This window comes from Bos grunniens, chromosome 25 (genome assembly GCF_055505025.1).
Source record: "Bos grunniens cultivar Pamir isolate PY7600 chromosome 25, Bosgru_T2T1.0, whole genome shotgun sequence".
In the NCBI taxonomy this organism is placed as follows: Eukaryota; Metazoa; Chordata; class Mammalia; order Artiodactyla; family Bovidae; genus Bos; species Bos grunniens.
In genome coordinates this window covers 39,748,113-39,766,161 of record NC_141189.1, presented here as the reverse complement: position 1 = coordinate 39,766,161, position 18,049 = coordinate 39,748,113, and the positions used below count along the sequence as shown (strand labels likewise).

Sequence of the window (18,049 nt, the reverse complement as noted above, 5' to 3'; positions counted from 1 at the left end):
CTTGGACTGCAAGGAGATCCAAACAGTCCATCCTAAGGGAAATCAGTCCTGAATGTTCATTGGAAGGACTGATGCTGAAGCTGAAACTCCAATCCTTTGGCCACCTGATGCGAAGAACTGACTCATTGGAAAAGACCCTGATGCTGGGAAAGACTGAGGGCAGGAGGAGAAGGGGATGACAGAGGATGAGATGGTTGGATGGCATCACCAAATCAATGGACATGAGTTTGAGTAGTCTCTGGGAGTTGGTGATGGACAGGGAAGCCTGGCAACCTGCAGTCCACGGGGTTGCAGAGAGTCGGACACAACTGAGCGACTGAACTGAACTCAACTGAACTTACTCTTCTAGGTGAATTTTAAGGTAAATCTTTCCAGAACCAGTAAAAACATTGGATTTTTTATTGACTTTGCAGTGAATCTGTAGAATAATTTGAGGAAAACTACCATTTAAAATACAGTGAGTCTACCTATCAATTAGCATGCAAAATGGAGGACAGAGGAACATGTCATACAACACTGGGGTATGATCTGCAAAATCCAGACTCTACAAAGCTCTGCAAGAAACACAACCTGGATTTCTTTATTTTTATTTTTCATTTATTTTTATTTATTTATGTGGCTGTGCTGGGTCTTAGTTGCTGCACACTATGTTGTTGCACAACATATGTTGGAAGGTGATAAACACTATGCAGAAAAGTAATAAGGTAGGTTAAGGAGGATCCAGAGTGTCAGTGTGGGGACAAGTGTAATTTTACATGATGGATGTTAATTGTTAGAGAAATGCAAATCAAAACTATAACGAGGTACCATCTCACACCAGTCAGAATGGCCAACATTAAAAAGTCTACAAATAACAAACGCTGGAGAGGATGTGGAGAAAATGGCAATTTCTTATACTATTGGTATGAATGTAAATTGGTGCAGCCACTATGGAAAACAGTAGAGAGGTTCCTCAAAAAACGAAAAATAGTTTTCATATGATCGTACAGCCCTACTCTGGGGCACATATCCAGACAAAACTATAATTTGAGAAGATATATATACTGAAAATTCATTGACAATAGCCAAGACATGGAAACAACCTAGATGTCCATCGACAGATGAATGGATAAAGATGATTTGGTGCATACACACAATGGCATACCACTCAGCCATAAAAAAGAATGAAGTAATGTCATTTGCAGCAATACGGATGGATCTAGACATTATCTCCTGAGTGAAGGAAGTCAGAACAAGAAAGGCAAATACCCATGACTGAATGCCCATGCCTTCCAAACTGAACTCCAGAAAGAGGCCAGAAAGATATCTCAAAGTTAACATAGTCCCAAATGTGCCTCCTGACAATACTTATTCCACCCAATGTCTTTTTGGTTGATTGCAACTCAATTTTCCCAGATTCTTAGGCCAAAAAATGTGGAGTCGCTCTTGAGTCTTCTTTTTCTCTCACTTTATATGCAACTTATTTTTTAAAGATCCTCTAAGGACATGGGTTTGATCCCTGGTTGGATAAGATTCCACATGCTGTGGAGCAACTGAGCCCATGCACCACAGCTACTGAAGCCCAAGTAACTCCAGTCCATCCTCCCCAACAAGAGAAGCCACCACTATGAGCAGTCTGTGTCCAACAACTGGAGAGTAGCCCCTGCTTGCTGCAACTAGAGAAAGCCCACACACAGCAATGAAAACCCAGAGAAGCCAAAAATACACGAGAAAATCTTTTTAAAAGATACAAAAATTCAATTCAGAAGTGGGCAAAGGATCTAAATTGACAAATTTTTCAGAAAAGAGCATGTAAAAATGGCCAATAAGCCAATAAGCACATAAAAAGATGCTGAGCTTCATTAGCCATCAGGGAAAGGCAAATCAAATTACAATGAGATACCACTCCACACTCCCTAGGATGGCTGGAATAAGACAGACAGACAATAACAAGTGCTGGTGAGGATGATTAGAAATTGAACCTTCATACACTGTTGATGAACATGTAAAATTATGCAGCCACTCTGGAACAGTCTGGCAGTTCTTCAAAAGCTTAAACAGAGAGTTCCCCCTTGACCCACTAATTCTACTCCTAGGCATATGTGTATAATCAAGACAAATCTATACACATGTACATAAACGTTCACAGCAGTATTATTTGTAATAGCCAAAAAGTGGAAATGTCCACCAAAAATATGTGGTCTATTCATACAACATAATATTATTCAAGAATAAAAGGAATAAAGTAATAATACATGCTACAGAGTAGATCAACTTTGAAAACAATGTGCTAAGTGAAAGAAGCTGATCACATAGCACCATGTATTGTATGATTAGGTTTATAGGAAATGTCCAGAATACGCAAATCTATAGAAACAGAAAGTAGATCAGTACTTTCGGGGGCTGGGGAACTGGCGATTATTGGCTTGAAAAAAAAAGTATCAGTTGCTCAGTCATGTCTGACTCTTTGCAACCGCATGGATTGTAACCAGCCAGGCTCCTCTGTCTATGGAATTCTCCAGGTGAGAATACTGGAGTGGGTAGCCATTCCCTTCCCGACCCAGGGATTGGACCCAGGGATCGAACCCAGGTCTCCCACATTGCAGGTAGATTCTTTACTATCTGAATCACCAGGGAAGCCCCAAGAATACTGGAGTGGGAAACCATTCCCTTCTCCAGTGGATCTTTTGTGAGGGCTGGGGAATTACTGGCTTAGGGGTATAGATTTCTTCTGGGATAATGAAAATCTTCTAAAATTAATTGTAGTAATAGATGCACAGTTGTGTGAATACACTAAAAGCCATTGAATTGCACATTTTAAATGAGTGAACTGTTGTGTGTGTGTGTGTGTGTGTGTGTGTGTTTTAAAGGATCTCTCTGTATGTTGCACTGAGAATAGAAATGGGAGTGTCGAAGGGGCAAACTTGGAAGTAAGAATTCCAGGAAGGACTTCAGCTAGGTGGTAGCGATCTGTCTAGTACTAACAGTGGATATGGGGAAAGCAATTGGATTCTAGATGTATTTTGAAGGCCAACCAGGCATCCTGGTGAATTAGGAGCAGAGTTAATGAAAAAGACAGGGGTTAGAGATGACTCTCAATTTTATTCTGAGCAATTTTATTCTGGAGGGCCAGAACTGCTGTTAACTGAGATGGAGAGGGCTGAAGGTGAAGTAGTTTGGGGGAGAACATTAGGACTTGGATCTCAGCATACTTGTCTAGGTTTCAGTAGATGCTTTCTCAGGTTAAAGTGATCGCTCTCCTCGTCTTTGTTTACTGAGGGTTATTCAAATGAGTGATGAATTTTATAAAACAGTTTTTCTGAATTTGAAATGAATACACATTTTCTTCTTTTATCTGTTAATGCTGTGAAACACACAAGCAGATTTTCTAATGTTAAACCTTTATTCTGGGACTGCCCTGGAGGAGAGGACCCAGGTTCAATCCCTGGTCTGGGAAGATCCCATGTATCTCAGAGGAACTAAGCCCATGGCCTATAACTACTGAGCCCAAGCTCTAGAGTTCTCAAGCCGCAATTACTGACGCCCATGCGCCCTAGAGCCCAGGCTCCACGACGAGAGAAGCCACCACAATGAGAACCCCAGGCACCGCAGCTGCAGAGTAGCTCCTACTCGCCACAGCTAGAGAAACCTGCACCTAGCATCAAAGATCCAGCGCAGCCATAAATAAATAAAAGTTTAGAAAACCTTCATTCTATTCCCGAATAAACCTTACATGATTATAATCTGATTTTATTTCTCTGTTGTTATCATATTTTTGTTGTTGTTATCATTTTTAATACATTGTTGGACTTGGTTTGTTAACATTTACTTAGGATTTTGCATTGAATCTTATAAATGAGATTGGTTAGTAATTTCTTCTATTCAAGTTGTTCTTGTTTCACAGAATTATTTGAACTGCTCGCCTTCATTTTTTCTTCTTGGAATAGTTTGCTTCATAGTTTGTATGAGAATAGTTTGTATAAGATAGGATACATTCATTCCTTGAGTGCTCAGTAGAATTCACCTATATGACAAACTTTATGTGTGTTTGTTGGTTTTGATTTTTTTATGGATAGAATTTTAACTACTGAATCAAATATTATTAAGGTTGTAAGTTAATACACATATAAACTTATTTTTCAAAATTTCCCATTTTACCTGTTTTTTAGAATATGGGTATGAAGTTATTCAGAAAGCTCTCTTTTTTAAGAAAAAATCTAATATAATGTTTATTTGTATTTTCTCTATTTTTTGTGTATTCATCAGTCTCACAAGAGTTTTGTCAACTTAATTTTTTTATAAAACCAATTTTTGTTTGGTTTTTGATCTACTTTATTGGTTCTTTGCTTTCTATTTTATTAATTCCTGCTCTATATTAAAAACTATATTAATGTAAATGGCCTAAACACCCCCAAATAATGGGAAAAAAAACATTATATTGGGTGAAAAGACAAGATAAAACTATGTGCTATCTACTATAAATTTTAAATTTTCTTTCAAATTTCTAATTATACTTTAGTTATAAAGACAAAGATAATTAAAAATAACAGGATGGGAAAATAGCATGTACACACTAATCAAAAGAAAAGCTAGAGTAAATATCTTATAATAACCATTATAATCCATTATAATCTTATAAGGGAAAGAATATGAAAAAGGATATATATACATATATATATATAAATCATTTTGCTGTACAGCAGAAACTAACACAACATTACAAATCAACTACACTTCGATAAATACATTTTCAAAAAAGAAAACCTAGAGTGACTATATTAATATCAGACAAAGTAGGTTTCAGAACCGGGAATACTACCAGGGATAAAGAAGAACATTTTACAGTGATAATGTCAATTAATTAAAAGCACATAATAAAACTAAAAGTATATGCATCTTATAGAATAGCTTCAAAACATACGAATTCAAAAAACTGATAGACATGGAAAAATAGATAGAAAAATCCAGTTAGACTTGGAGATTTCAACATACTTTTGTCAGTAACTGACAGAGCAAGCAGAGGCTCAATGTAGATAAAGACTTAAATACCATGGCCAACAAACTTGACTAAATTAACACTTATAGAACACTGTACCTAATAACTGTAGAACACAAGCTGTTTTAAAACACCCATGAGACATTCACCCAGATAGTCCATTTGTTGTTTAGTTGGTAAGCTGTGTCTCACTCTTGTGACCTCAAGGACTGTAGCCCGCCAGGCTCGTCTGTCCAAGGGATTTTCCTGGCAAGAATCCTGGAGTGGGTTGCCATTTCCTCCTTCAGGGGATCTTACCAACCCAGGGACTGAACCCGAGTTTCCTGCATTGGCAGGCAGGTTCTTTACCACTGAACTACCAGGGAAACCGTTCTAGCCCAAGATGGATGAGTCATGGTGGAGAGTTTTGACAAAACATGGTCCACTGGAGAAGGGAAGGAGAACCACTTCAGTATTCTTGCCTTGAGAACCCCATGAACAGTGTCAAAAGCACAGGGTAGGCATGCAGTAAATACTTGTGGGATGAATGAAAGGCTGTATACACGGAGACCGGAAGCAGGACGGAGGTTCTCCAAGGAAAGCAGAGATGTCAAGGGGAAAGGGTTCCCAGAAAAACAAGGGGCATGGAGAAGGCCGCTGCTTTGTTAGCCCCTCGGTGTCCCGCTTTCCAGGCAGACTCACCAGCTGCCTTGCCCAGAGTGGCAGCATGCGGTTGATCAGCAGACACTGAGGATCTGGACCCAAACTCTCATTCGACGGCATCTTCAGCACCTCTTCGGGTTCACACTCTTCGTCCGCCTCATTCCCCATCTGCTCTCCAGGGCTTAGGGAGCACATCTCAGGCCTGAGTATTGGTCTCCTGCCTGGGGCGGCTGCTCCACTTCCTGTCCTTAGTGTTCTACTGCTGCTGCTCCCAGGGGTTGATCTCCAGAAAATGCTGCTTCAAGCAGCTGGTGATCTCACTGCCCACCTGCTGGATGAAGATGCAGCTGTCTCCAGACACTGTGATCAGTTGTAGGTGAACCTCATGCTGGTGACGATTTCTGAATGGCCGAACATCTTGGCAATGTACTCATCCATATTCTGGGTCATAAAACTAGTTTGAAGAAGAATAAGAGAATTTCAATTGTATACAGTGTTTCCTGACCATCATTGAAATTAGAAATAAATACTGAATAAGAAAAAGATATCTGGAAAATAACCAAATGTTTGTAAATTAAGTAACACAATCTTAAATAACCTATTGCTTCAAAGAAAAAATAACAGGGATATTGGAAATATTTTGCACTGAGTGAAAATAAAATCATAACATATCAAAATGTGTGGAATGTACCTAAAAGAGTGCTTAGAAAGACTTTCAGCATTAAGTGCTTACATTAGAAAAGAGAAAAAAGGTCCCAAATCAATGAAATAAGTTTACACACTTAGAAACTGGAAACAAAAGACAAAATTAAGACCAAAATAAGCAGAAAGAAGAAAATAAAATAAAGAGTGGAAATCAATGAAAGAAAATAGAAATGCAACTGAGAAAATCGATAACACCAAAAGCTGGTTCTTTGAAAATATCAATACAATTGATAAACTTCTAGAAAAAATTAAAATGTCCAATATCAGGAATTAAAGAGGAGAAACCAAACATAGCCTGGTGCGAGGGATAATAAAAGAACATTATGAAAAACTTCATAGCAACAAGACCAGAAACTTAGAAGGAATGGACACAAACTACCAAAGGTCACTCAAGGTGAATGGATTTAATTTCTGAAATTTAATTTAATTTAATGTCAACGAAAGACATTAGATTTGTAGTTTAAGACCTTCCAACAAAGAACATTTCAGGTCCTGGTGGCCTTACTCATGAATTTGACCAAACATTTAAAGGAAAAAATGAATTGTCCACAAGGTTTTCCAAAAAACAGAAGAGGAAGTCATTTCATTTTATGAGGTCTTCATTCCTCTATACCAATATCAGGCAAGATTACCAAAAAAGTTTGCAGATCAATATTAGTAATGAACATAGACACAAAAAGCAAATTTAATACATCATGACAAGTGGGGAATGCCAGGTTTAACATGTGAAAATCAGTCATGGCAATTAACATGTTAGCTGACTGTGGTGGGCCTGGAAAGAGTCCCTAAAGGGTATCACGTCAGATTCCTAGGATCTGTAATGGTGATGTTACTTAGAAGGGTCTTTGCAGATGTGATTAAGTTAGGGAACCTGAAATGAGATAACTGGATTATTCGGGTAGTCCCTAAATCCAGTGACCACTGTCCTTATAAGACAAAGGCAGAAGAGAGCTTCCCTGGTGGTCTGTGTGTGTTAGTCACTCAGTCGTGTCTGACTCTTCGTGGCCCCATGGATTGCAGCCCGCCAGGCTCCTCTGTCTATGGAATTCTCCAGGCAAGAATACTGGAGTGGGTTGCCATTTCCTCCTTCAGGGGATCTTCCCAACCCAGGGACTGAACCCACGTCTACTCTGTCTTCTGCACTGACAGGCGGATTCTTCACCATCTGAACCACGAGAAACTTCCCTGGTGGTCTAGTGGTTGAGAATTTGCCTGCCAACGAAGGGGTCATGGATTTGATCCCTGGTCCAGCAAATTCCCATATGCGGTGGAACAACTAAGTTCCATGTGCCACAACTACTGAGCCAGTACTCTAGAGCCCAGGAGCCACAATTACTGAGCCCCCTTGCCTCCAAGTACTGAAGCCCATGCACCTCAACCTGTGTTGTGCAACAAGAGAAGCCACTGCAATGAGAAGCCTGCCCACTGTACTGAAGAGCAGCCCCTGCTCACTGCAACTACAGAAAGTTCGAGCACAGCAATGAAGACCCAGAACAGCCAAAAATAAGTAAATAAATAAATGAATCTTAAAAAGAGAGAGAGAGAAAGGCAGAGGGATATTTGAGACACATAAGAGGAGATAAAGGCATAAGGGAATTGACTGACATGGCTACAAGCCAAGGGACACCAGGGCCACCAGAAGCTGGAAGAACCAAAGAACAGAACCTTCCCTAGACCATTTGGAGGGAGTGTAGCCTTGCTGACATTTTGATTACAGGCTTGTGGTCTTCGGAGCTGTGAGAGAACAAATTTCTGTTGTTTTAAGCCCCCAGGCTTGTAGTAATTTGTTATGGCAGTTCCAGGAAGCTCATACACTAGCTACAAAAGAAAAACCTTCTAACCATCTCTTTTGATGCAAAAAACAATTTTTTTTTTTTACAAAATTCAATACCTAGTCATCATTTTTTTTTTAACACAAAAGAAAAAGAAGACCTCTCAGCAAACTAGAACACCGAAGTAGAAGTGGAACTTCCATGGGCTTCCCTGGTGGCTCAGTGGTAAAGAATCCGCTTGCCATTCAGGAGACATGAGTTCGATCCCTGATCTGGGAAGATACCACATGATGCAGAGCAACTAAGCCCACAAGCCACAACTATTGAGCCTGTGCTCTAGAGACCAGGATCTGCAACCACTGAGCCCATTCACTGCAATTACTGAAGCCCTCATGCCCTAGAAACGGTGCTCCGCGACAAGAGAAACTGCTGCAATGAGAAGCCCGCACGCCACAACTAGGGAGCAGCCCCTGCTCACTGCAATGAGAGAAAAGCCTTCGCAGCAATGAAGACCCAGCACAGCCAAAAGTACGCAAATAAAATTATATATACAAAAAAATAACTGAACTAGCAAATCAGTAGAAAAGCACTCCTTCAAAATAAGAAGGGATTACATATATTCATAAAAAAAAAAACTTTAAAAAAAGAAGTGGAACTTCCTCAGTCCCATAAAAGGCAACTACAGAAAACCTAATATCACGTTCAGCGGTGAAAGATTGAGTTCTCTCCTTCCTGGATTAGAAACAAGGCACAGATGTCCATTTTCACCCATCTTATATGACTCTTAACGGAGGTCCTATCCAGTACAATAAAACATGGACAGGAAATGAAATGCAAACTTCATTTCTTAAAGAAGTAAAACTATTCAGAGATGACATAATTGCTTCTACACAGAATCTAAAGGAATCTAGAAAAAATAATAGAACTAATGTGTAAGTCTATTAAGGTTACAGGATGTAAGGTCAATATATAAAACTCAATAGCAAAAAAAAAAAACTCAATAGCATTAACAAAAAATTGGAAATTGATATTAATGAATGATAACGTTTATGTTTTAAGTTAAACTACAGTAGTTAAAGCACTTATGAATAATTTGGACTTCAACTTTTTTTTTTTTTTGGCTGAGCTGGGTCTTCATTGGAGGGAGCAGGCTTAGCTGCTCTGCGGCATGTGGGATCTCAGCTCCGCAACCAGGGATCAAATTGGAGTCCCCTGCCCTGGAAGGAGGACTCTTAACCACTGGACCATCAGCGAAGTCCAGCAATAATATTTAAAATAGCATTAAAATATGAAATATTTAGGAATAAATTTAACAAAAATGATGTGCAAGGCCCATACATTATAAACCACACAACATTTTTGAAAAAATTAAAAACCCAAATAAATGAGGAGAGATACTGCTATGATCTGACTGTTATCCCTCTAAAATTTATATGTTGAAATCCTAATGTGATAGTATTAAGAGATGGGGCCTTTGGGGGTGACTAGGTCATAAATGGGGTTAGCGTCCTTATAAAAGAGACCCCGGAGAGTTCCCTTAACCCCTTTCTTTATGTGAGGATAAAATGAGAAGCCTGCAACTGAAAGAGGGCCCTTGCTCAACCATGCTGGCACCCTGATCTCAGACTTCACGCCTCTAAAACTGTGAGAAATAAATTTCTGCTGTTTATAAGCCACTCAATCTGTGATTATTTTTTTTTTTTGTTATAGCAAACTTAATGGAATAAGACCAGTACCGTGTTCAAGAGCTAGAATACTCAATATTGCTAATATGTCAATTTTCCCCCAATTGATCTATGGATTCAGTGCAACCCCAGCAAGATTTTTAAAAGGGAACTCACAAGCTGTATAAAAAATGTTTATAGAGGGCTTCCCTGGTGGTTCAGTGGTAAAGGATCCACCTGCCAATGCAGAGACACAGGTTCGACCCCTGGTCCAGGAAGATGCCACATGCGCAAAGCACCTAAGCCCACGTGCCACAACTACTGAGCCTGTGCTGTAGAGCCTGAGAGTCGCAACTACTGAGCCACACGCCACAGCTGTGAAGCCCACGTGCCCGAGAGCCCGTGCTCTGCAACAAGAGAAGCCACCACCGTGAAAAGCCTGCACATTGGAACTAGTGTAGCTCCCGCTTGCCACACGAGAGAAAAGTCTGTGTAGCAACAAAAGATGAGCACAGCCAAAAATAAATAAATAAGAATTCAAAAATGTACATGGAAAACTAAGGGGAACTGGTAGCATGAAAATGTCACTCTGGCCACTGCTGTGTAGAAGGGGTGGGAGTGACAAGAGGAGAAGTAGGAAGGCCAATTAGGAGACACTTGCTGAGAGCCCAGGCTAGAGACTGTGGCAACAGTGGAAATGAAGATGGAGAAAATGGGCAGCGTTGAGAGAGGTTTAGGAGATAAATACCAAGAGATTTTGGAGATTCAGCATGGAGGTAGGGGGACCAAGAAGAGCTCCCAGGACTTCCCCAGTGGTCCAGTGGTGAAGAATCCACGCACCAATGCAGGGGACACAGATTCGACCCCTGGTTGGGGGAAGATCCCACATGCTGTGGGTCAGCTAAGCCCGTGCACCCCAACTACTGAAACCCACTCACCGCAACGAAGAGTAGCCCTGGCCCACTGCAATCAGAGAAAGCCTGCACACGGCAATGAAGACCCAGTGCAGCCAAAAAAAATATGAATTAATTAAAAGAAATGGTTTCCAGATCTCTTATTTGGGAAAATGAGTGGATAGTGAAGGCATTCATTGTGAAAGGGAACCCAAGAAAACTAGTTTTAAGATGTGAAATAATGATGTCCTCTAAGGGTTAAAGGGTCTGCTGACATAAATAAAAGGACGCATTCATTAAGAGACACTCTGGACCAGAGGTTCACATTCAGGAGTTATCAGCACAGACACAGCCACTGAAGACAGAAGTGGATACAACGCCCAGGAGGTGTATACAGCAGGAACAGGGGATCCAAAGCCAACCCACGGAAGTGTTCTAAGCATGTGGAGAATGAGTTTAATGGGGATAAAGTATTAGGAGAAACTAGTTTGGGAGTTACTGCTTTAGTCTTATTGCAATGGTAGCTTCAGACTCAGGCAAAGGAAGTGGAGACACTTGGACTGATTCCAGTGATATTTAGGACTTCTACTCAGGTATGGGCAAGGAGCTCCTATTGGATCACCCTCCTGCAGAACACTACTGCAAATTCTGGACCAAACACTGAAAAAAGCACCTACTTAAAGGCTCTGGAATGAAACCAAAAGCAATACTGGAGGGGCATCAACACTTGAAAGAATGGAACTGCATTAGCTACTTCTCATTTTTTATGGTTTTTAGCCTGAGGGAAGGCTGCAGTAACCACCATTCCAGATGGCTAAAATTCCAATAGAAAACTCATAGCTTTACTGGGCTGAAGAAACAGAGGACGATTTGTGACAAGCATAGCTGCTGGAAAGGAAGGAGAGAAAACCTGGAAAGAACAGAAACAGAGATGGAGTGCTCCAAATTCTGTGTATAAACTGCTCAAATCTTTGGCTGACTCATAAACAATGCATGCATTGGCACCAAGTGAAGCCTAAAAGAACTGACCTGAGGTTTCAGCTGCTGCCCACTATGGGGAAGACAGAATTTGCAAACAGAATCCAGCCAAGTTAAATGTTGGCTTAATAAAAACACTGTTCAGAGGAAGATAATGGGATTCAGAGTCTCTGCAATATATCATTCACAGCTCAACATTATTAGACATATAAAAACATAGGAAAATGTGACCCACTTTCAAGAGAAAAGATAATCAATGGAGGCTGACCCCAAGATAAACAAGACATTAGAACTAACAGACAAGGATGCTACAACAATTATTATAACTTGCATTGGACATTTAGGGCTGCTGTAACAAATACCACAGACTAGATGGTTTACCTGCTGAAATTTACTTTCTTACAATTCCAGATGCTGGAAGTCCAAGATCAAGGTGCCATGGGGTGGTTTCTCCGGCTTGCAGATAGTTGCTTCATCTTTGCTATGTCCGCATAAGTCTTTTCCCCTGTCCATGCACATACTTCATTTCTCTTTCTTTTCTCATAAGGACTCCAATATTATGGGCTTAGAATCTAACCATTATGACTTCATTTAAACTAGTTGTTGTTCAGTCACTCTGTCGTGTCCAAGTCTTTGCAACCCCATGAACTGCAGCACATCAGGCCTCCCTGTCCTTCATCATCTCCCTGAGCTTGCTCAAACTCCTGTCCATCGAGTCGGTGATGCCATCCAACCATCTTGTCATCTGTCATCCTCTTCTCCGACCTTCAATCCCTCCCAGCATCAGGGTCTTTTCCAATGAGTCTGTTCTTCACATCAGGTGGCCAAAGTATTGGAGTTTCAGCTTCAGCATCAGTCCTTCTAACAAATACTCAGGATTGATTTCCTTTAGGATTGACTGGTTTGACCTCTTTGCAGTCCACGGGACACTCAAGAGTCTTCTCCAACACCACAGCTCAAAAGCACCAATTCTTTGGCATTCAGTGTTCTTTACGGTCCAACTCTCACATCCGTACATGACTACTGGAAAAACCATAGCTTTGGCTAGATGGACTTTTGTTGGCAAAGTAATGTCTCTGCTTTTTAATATGCTGTCTAGGTTGGTCATAGCTTTTCTTCCAAGGAGCAAGCGTCTTTTAACTTCGTGGCTGAAGTCACCATCTGCAGTGATTTGGGAGCCCAAGAAAATAAAGTCTCTTGCTGTTTCCATTGTTTCCCCATCTATTTGCCATGAAGTAATGGGACCGGATGCCAAGACTGTAGTTTTTTGAATGTTGAGTTTTAAGCCAGCTTTTTCACTCTCCTCTTTCACGTTCATCAAGAGGCTCTTTAGTTCCTCTTCACTTTCTTCCATAAGGGTGGTGTCATCTGCATATCTGAGGTTATTGATGTTTCTTCCGGCCATCTTGATTCCAGCTTGTGCTTCACCCAGCCCAGCATTTTGCATGATGTACTCCACATATAAGTTAAATAAGCAGGGTGACAACACACAGCCTTGACGAACTCCTTCCCCAATTTGGAACCAGTTGTTCCATGTCCAGTCCTAACTGTTGCTTCTTGTTTCTCAGAAGGCAGGTAAGGTGGTCTGGTATTCCCATCTCTTGAAGAATTTTCCACAGTTTGTCGTGATCCACGCAGTCAAAGGCTTTAGCATAGTCAATGAAGCAGAAGTAGATGTTTTTCTGGAATTTTCTTGCTTTTTCGATGATCCAGCGGATGTTGGCAATTTGATCTCTGGTTCTTCTGCCTTTTCTAAATTCAGCTTGAACATCTGGAAGTTCTCGGTTCACATATTGTTGAAGCCTGGATGGAGAATTTTGAGCATTACTTTGCTAGCATGTGAGATGAGTGCATTTAACCTTAATTACCTCTTTAAAGATTCTATCTCTAAACACATTCAGAGCTGGGAATTAGAGCTATAATACATGAATTAGGGGGCACAATTCAGTCCATAAAAGAATTGTTCTCAAAGACAATATATATATAAAGATAGATAGATAAACACACATTTAGAATACAGTATATCTCAGGACAGAGGACAGGTACAGAAACTAATAAAAAGAACTAAATGGAAATTTTAGAAAAACATAATTTAACTAAAAATTCATTTGATGTACTTGAGAGCAGATCAAACACTGTAGAAGAAAAGAAAGTGAACTAGAAGATAGGATAATAAAACTACCCGAACTGAAGCTTAGAGAGAAAAAAACAAGCATGAAAAAAATGACTTCAGTAACTTGTGGGATAAGATCACATGATCTAACATGAGTAATTGGGGTCTTAGAAGGAGAGGAAAGAGAAAATGGACAGAAAAAATTTTTGAAGAAATAATGAATGGAATTTTCCTATATTTGGTGACATACTCACAGATTCAAAAAAGTCAGGAAAACCTAAGCTGGATAAGTACAAAGAAAACTACATTCAGGCACTTCATAGTCAAATTGTTAAAAACCAAAGATAAAGAGAGAGTCTTGAAAGCAGACAAAAAGTGACACAATAGATAGAGTGCAACAAGGATCTGGAAGACATTGACTTCAGGGGCGAAGGAAGCCATAGACGAGCCATGAACGGATGATACTGACTTCTTATCAGAAACAGTGGAAGCCAGAGGACAACAGAACACCATCTTTAGATTAAGAGGGAAGAAGGAATCTATCAACCCCCAATTCTGTACTCAGTGAAAATTCAGTGAAAATCTTCAGAGCATACATTGCCAGCAAAACTTTGCTATGGAATTGCTAAAGGAAAGCCTTCTGACTAAGGAGTAACTGTATCTCCTGGAAAACTGAATTTTCCAAAAGAAATGAATGATATTGATAATGGTTTATATATGTGGGGAAATAGAAAAGAATATTTTCCCTCTTAATTCTGTTAAAACACATGTAACTATTTGAAGCAAAATTTAAAGGGTTGTATTGATTGTGAGGTTTACAATGGGTGCAGATATAGCATACATGAAAGCTACAGCATACAGGATGGGGGTAGGGAATAAATGGACCTGTACAGTTATAAGGTTTCTACATTTGGGAGCAGTAGCATGGCATTAACTCTAAGTACACTGGGAAAAATTAAGGAGGCACAGTGCAATCCCCAGAGCATTTACTAAAGAAATACTACCCAGAGGTATCATTAAAATATTCAGTTAATACAAAAAAAGGAAGGAAAGGAGAAATACTGGAACAAAAAAAGAAAGGGCAAACAAAACAAATGGTAAAATGTTATACCTAAATCTAACCATTGAAATAATTACATCATATGTCAATGAACTAATAAACACTAATTAAAAGGCAAAAGTGGTCAGAGATTATCATACTAAGTGAAGTAAGTCATACAGAGGGAGATAAATATCATACGACATCACTTGTGGAAACTAAAAAATGATACAAATGAACTTACTTACAAAACAAACAGATTCACAGATTTATAAAACAAACTTATGGTTATCAAAGGGGATGGAGAGGGAGGGATAAATCAGGAGGCTGGATTACCATATACACCCTCATGGCTTAGATAGTAAAGAATCTGCCTGCAATGCAGGAGATCTGGGTTCGATCTTTGTTCAATCTTTGGGTTGGGAAGATCCCCTGGAGGAGGGCATGGCAACCCACTCCAGTATTCTTGCCTGGAGAATCCCATGGACAGAGGAGCCTGGCGGGCTACAATCCATAGAGTCGCACAGAGTCGGACACAACTAAAGCAACTGAGCAGCAGCAGTATCTGTTTGAGCACGTACTTTCAATTCAAATTCAATATATAAAATAGATAATCAACAAGGACCTACTGTGTACCAGGGAACTCTACTCAATACTCTGTAGTAACCTACATGGGAAAAGAATCTGAAAAAGAATGGGTACATGTATTGTTGTTGCTGTTGTTTTTGTTTAGTTGCCAAGTTGTGTCCTATTCTTTTGGCAACCTCATGGACTGTAGCTTACCAACTCCTCTGTCCAATATGTACGTGTGTGAGTGCTCAGTTCAGTTCAGTTGCTCAGTCGTGTCCGACTCTCATGTGACGCCCTTTGCAGCACGCCAGGCTTCCCTGTCCATCACCAACTCCCAGAGCTTGCTCAAACTAATGTCCATCACATCAGTGATGCCATCCATCAATCTCATCCTCTGTCTCCCCTTCTTCTCCTGCCTTCAATCTTTCCCAGCATCAGGGTCTTTTCCAATGAGTCAGTTCTTCGCATCAGGTGGCACAAGGATTGGAGTTTCAACATCAGTCCTTCCAATGAATATTCAGGACTGATCTCCTTAGGCTGGACTGGTTGGATCTTGCAGTTCAAGGGACTCTCAACAGTCTTCTCCAACACCACAGTTTAAAAGCAGCAATTCTTCGGCGCTCAGCTTTCTTTATAATCCAACTCTCACATCCATACATGACTACTGGAAAAACCATAGCCTTGACAAGATGGACCTTTGTTGACAAAGTAATGTCTCTGCTTTTTAATATGCTGTCTAGGTTGGTCATAACCTTCCTTCCAAGGAGTAAGCATCTTTTAATTTCATGGCTGCAATCACCATCTCCAGTGATTTTGGAGCCCAGAAAAATAAAGTCAGCCACTGTTCCCCCATCTATTTCCCATGAAGTGATGGGACCAGATGTCATGATCTTAGTTTTCTGAATGTTGAGTTTCAAGCCAACTTTTTCACTCTCCTCTTTCACTTTCATCAAGAAGCTCTTTGGTTCTTCACTTTCTGCCATAAAGGTGGTATCATCTGCATATCTGAGGTTATTGATATTTCTCCCGGCAATCTTGATTCCAGCTTGTGCTTCCTCCAGCCCAGCATTTCTCATGATGTACTCTGCATATAAGTTAAATAAGCGGGGTGACAATATACAGCCTTGACGTACTCCTTTTCCTATTTGGAACCAGTCTGTTGTTCCATGTCCAGTTCTGACTGTTGCTTCCTGACCTGCACACAGATTTTTCAGGAGGCAGGTCAGGTGGTCTGGCATTCCCATCTCTTTCAGAATTTTCCACAGTTTATTGTGATCCACACGGTCAAAGCTTTGGCATAGTCAATAAAGCGGAAATAGATGTTTTTCTGGAACTCTCTTGCTTTTTTGATGATCCACCAGATGTTGGCAATTTGATCTCTGGTTCCTCTGCGTTTTCTAAAACCAGCTTGAACATCTGGAAGTTCATGGTTCACAAAATCCCATACCTTCAAAAGGTATAATGAATTCCTACTCACCTATTACCTAGTTTAACACTTATTCACAATGTCATCCTATATTGATTTCTCCTCCCCACTCCAAAGTATTGTAAAATAAATTTAGTTTTTCAAAATTTTAAGTGGCTATATTTTACCCAATAAAGGAATTTGTAAAAAAGCAAAAACACAAATTCAATAAAACTTCTAGAAGAAAAATAGGAGAAAATCTTTGCTATCTTGGGTTAGTCAGAGTTCTTACATATGACAACAATAGCACAATACATAAAAGAAAAAAAATGATTAATTGGACTTCATTAAAATGCAAATATTTTGTTCTTCAAAAGACACCATAAAATAGAAAAGCAAGTAATGTACTGGGAGAAAATGTTTCTAAAATACATTTCCGTTAAAGCTGCTTCTTGGTCACTTCATAGGCATGACGTTGGGAACAAGTTGCAGTGTGCTCTGTCCCCAGGACAGATCTAGAGAAGGTGCCTGCGTGGGTCCTGGCAATGGGCTTTGAGCACTACGGGCGTTTTCAGAGTGTATGTTTCCAGGTAAGCACCCAGGCTGCTATCAGGTCATGGGCTCTGAGTTGCCAGTAGATGCTCCATCCTATGGGAGAAAGCGTGACTGGAGGGCTCTATGAAGTGTAGGGTCAGGACAGGGAATTCTCATGTCCACACTTTCCATTCCAGAGGATGAAAAGAGACCCACATCAAGGCCTATAAACTTGGAGAGATTGACAGACACACAGAGAGAATAGGTTTCATTCCAAGAGCCGACTATCAGAATGATGGTGGACTTCTCAATAGCAACCCCAGAAGCCAGAAGACGAGGAAACAATACTTTCAAAATTCTGGGGGGAAATGGCATCTAACCTGGAAATCTATATCCAGCCAAATTTCAAGAGCGTGAATATAAAGCCAACCTCAGACATACAAATTCACCTATCCGGTAGTCCTCCTGTATTTGCAATTTTGCTTTCTGAGGTTCCAGTTATCCTCAGTCAACTATGGTCTAAAAATATTAAATAGAAAAATTCCAGAAATAAGCAATCCACAACTTTTCAATCGCGTGCCATTCTGTGCAGTACGATGAAATCTCAGTCTGTCCCACTCCATTCTACCTGGGATGTGAATCATCCCTTGGTCCAGTGGGTCCTGCCTGCTAGTCACTTGGTAGCAACTCAGGTATCAGACCCACGATCGCCCTCTTGCAGCGCTTGTGCTCAAATGACCCTTCTTTTCCTTACCAGTG

The 18,049-nt window shown here is 40.3% G+C and overlaps 1 long non-coding RNA gene across 1 annotated transcript; it reads right to left on the bottom strand.

Moving 5' to 3' along the window:
* Positions 1-571: 571 nt before the first annotated feature.
* Positions 572-13,432, bottom strand: LOC147345516 (uncharacterized). The gene is made up of 2 exons (XR_015154852.1): positions 12,011-13,432; positions 572-6,071 (listed from the first exon to the last, which is right to left on the bottom strand). It is a non-coding gene; the product is annotated as an uncharacterized LOC147345516 (long non-coding RNA).
* Between the last annotated feature and the right edge of the window lie 4,617 nt (positions 13,433-18,049).